The sequence below is a fragment of the Camelina sativa genome, chromosome 1 (assembly GCF_000633955.1).
Source record: "Camelina sativa cultivar DH55 chromosome 1, Cs, whole genome shotgun sequence".
Classification (NCBI taxonomy): Eukaryota; Viridiplantae; Streptophyta; class Magnoliopsida; order Brassicales; family Brassicaceae; genus Camelina; species Camelina sativa.
Window position 1 is genome coordinate 11,001,686 of NC_025685.1, and position 3,602 is coordinate 11,005,287.

Below are 3,602 nucleotides of genomic sequence, written 5' to 3' on the forward strand. Positions count from 1 at the left end.
CCTGGATATTCGAGGACGGAGATGGAGCCGATATGACCGCCGTAAAAGATAGCGCCTCTTCCCAGGCTAACTTATCGCCCAAAGCCTGAGCAATTATGGCATACAGATTGTCCATAAAAATTATGGTAATTGAAGAAGTTGATCAGGATCACCCTGATGAGAGACATCCCTCCATAAAACAAAATTCAAATTTGAGTACACCGACTCATATGGAAAACCCTCTCACCGAAGTTAGAGATAAATCCTAAACTTCCCACGAGTGAGGCCATTCAAAGAAAAATGTGATTAATAGTCTTAACCGCAAAGTCGCATCTTTTAACCAAGATATTTACATTGGGTACCTCGGTGTTTCTATTTACTTTTATAGATAGTTTTTACTTACTAAAAATATTTACTTTATATTTATTGTTAAATTTTATTTTATTTTAATACCTCTAAACCCGCACATCGGGCGGGTCCTAATCTAGTTTTGTAGGTAGCACAAGATTAGTTGTTTTCCTGTACCGGGACTAGAGGTGTCAAACGGGCCAGCCCGTGTCCATCTGGGCTGTGCGCAGTGGGCAATTTCTACTTTTTGGACCGCAACGGATCGGCCCGCTAAGCCCGCGGACATAAAAGTTATGTGCAGGCCCGTCCCGCTAAGCCCAGCGGATTAGCGGGCTGGCCCTCAGGCCTAAATAATATATTAAAAAAGAAAATAAAATTAATAAAAAGTATATTAAATAAAGTAAAAATAATAATTAATAATTTAAAAAAACAATTTTAAATAAAATCAATGTTTATATTAATTTTTATAGATGTTTTATTTTTTTTACATTAAATTATTTGTGTTACCACATACTTTTAAAAGATATATAATTAAAATTATATAAAAATAGTTATGTATCTATATTAAATATTTATTTTTATTTAATATTTGAAGACCGCGGGCCGACCTGCCAACCCGCGAACCAACCCGTCAACCCGCGGGTATAACCCGCTAAAACCCGCAATCCGTTTGGGCTAGGCCTGCAAGACCCGCTTTTTAACGGGCCGGCTTAATCTTTAGTGTCTATACCCGCTCCGCTGAGTTACTATTTGGGCTTGGCCCGCGGGCATTAAACCCGCTTGACACCTCTAACTGGGACAAACCTAGAGTATCTCTTGCAACCAGTTTTTGGTTGGATCCACTTGGTTTCCAAACTATGAGTCTATTGTCCTTTGCAAATGCATATCAATAACCGTGGTAGCGGAATACTTCGGCTGTATCGCGAGTTCTTCTAAATTTAAATGAGAATCCTTAAGGGAAAATGGACCTTTTAATATTATAGATGGAGCAGCAGCAAGGTTGAGATTGACGCTTATTGTACATCAGAGTTCAGAGCTTAAGCGATCTTAGAAATCATCAATGCCAATTGGAAATTTAATGGATAAACACATTTTAGATCTTGTCGGCACTGATATATTTTGCTTGGTTATAGCGGATACATGGCCTTGTTTCGCAAGCAAACGATAAAAATTATGATTTTTTCGTCAATAGTTTTGCAATTCTTTAGCGACTTAATTCAATAGTTGTGTCATTGAACCGCTCGCTCTGGTTTGTATTTGGATCACCATTTGATGGAGATAAAGAGCACTCCCCGACAGTACCATTGTGAGCTCATTTCCCTGCATTACTGATTCAGTATCGTGAATTGTAAATAGTTTGTCACTTTTAAAATCAGAGCTCCTCAGGTTAAAACATCATCATCCGATCAAATATATATCTTTTTGATTAAAAGCAAGCTAACATAAAAAGAAGAAAGGAATCGTAGAAGTACCAAAAATTATTCATTAAATTAAACAACATTGTCTTTGAAATCACTTGCATATTTTTTTTTAACTGACAAGTTTTATTCTTATAGTTGGATTTGAACCAAACTTGGAACATAATTGAAAATAAATGGAATCCACCACTCCGACATGTTTGTAGCGACATAAGGGATTTCTGTATAAGATTCTTCGTCCTCTCCAATAATGTAAACCTTGTTTGTGCCGGTATCCAAAATTCTAACACAACTCAAGGCCACTTTCTTCTCCTCGACAACTGAAAATCTGAAGATATATGGAAACCACGCATCGTGGGTGGGTAAATTCACTGTAAACGATTTGCTCCACTCCAAAACACCTTTAATATCAGTATCAATTTTATTGGTAACCCACATCGTTAATGTACAAACACTCTTACTTAACACTGAGAGTTTTTTTCTCTTCAACAACTGATAGAGCAATCTGACCAACAACCAGAGGAAGGCACATAGGTTTAAATCTCTCTGCTGTAAAGTCACAACATAGTAAGAATTCATCATTGCCTTTTGTATCATAAGCAAGCCAGTAACTATTTCCCTTCAGTGAGACGCCAATATGTGGTAGCAGGGAGCAGTCGAGAGCGACAATATTATCAAGCACCCTCCATGAATCAGAGTTAAAATCATATATTACAGACCCATTAAGTTCGTGTGGTATGTCATGGTGACGTTTCCAAAACATCAGCATTTTGTAGTTATGGCCGGATTTCGTTTTTTCGTATCCTAGAGCAAACGTAGAGCTGCACTCATAACTGGTTTTAGGTGGGATCCACCTGGTTTCGCCCAAACAAGGGTTCCAAACCACATGTCTATTATCTTTGGTGATGCATAGCAATAAACCTTGGCAATGAACAACTAAATCTATGTCGCCTCTTCTAAACTAGAATGAGAATCCTTTAGGCCAAGACCACCCTTAAACTCTAGAGATGGAGGAGCAATTTTGAGATTAAGGCTCATTGAAAAAACCCTATACTCCTTCAACATGACAAGCATAGACTCCTTTGGTGCTTTACTAAAGTGTTTCTCAGTAAATTTTTGGTCTTTGAATAAAGCGTTCCATAGTTTGCAAGTAGATCTTAATCGTTTTAAAAATGTGGCTGGAACCCTAGAAAGTATTTCCTCTACCATATCTAAAGGAAGAATTACGGACATCATCATCATTTTTTTCTCCCAAGAAATAAGACAGCTACTTGTCTTATATAAAGAACAATTCCTCCTCCAAGTAGTATTTTTCATTTTTCCTTTGTGGATTCACTTTTAGAATATTTTAACTTTTTTATAAGCATAGATAATAGATAATAAAGAATTAGAATATTTTAACTTTTTCATAATCATAGATAATAAAGATAATCATAGATATATTCAGATAATAAAGAATTAGAATATTTTAACTTTTTCATAATCATAGATAATAAAGATAATCATAGATATTTTAACTTTTTCATAATCACTTCAATTGTCATAATCATAGAATATTTTAACTTTTTCATTATTAAAAAAAATTAGGAAAATACATATTTTAGATAAAATCAGAGTTAAAATCACAGATTTCATTCCTATTTGAGATAAAGATAGTTTATTAATTATAGATAGTTTTCTTTAAAAAAATCTCATCAAATATAATCAAATATATGTCAAGGTTTATTAATTTATAACAGAATCATACAATATTCATTATTTTATTTTTTTTAAAAGGAAAATAAATATTTTTGGAATGGTAGTTAGAAAAAAAATATTATAAAAATTAAATATTTCTTTATCACCAATACAGTTATT

General features: G+C 34.3%; 1 pseudogene; it reads right to left on the reverse strand.

Annotated features, from left to right (window-relative positions):
* LOC109125681 lies at positions 1,878-2,981 on the reverse strand (annotated as a pseudogene).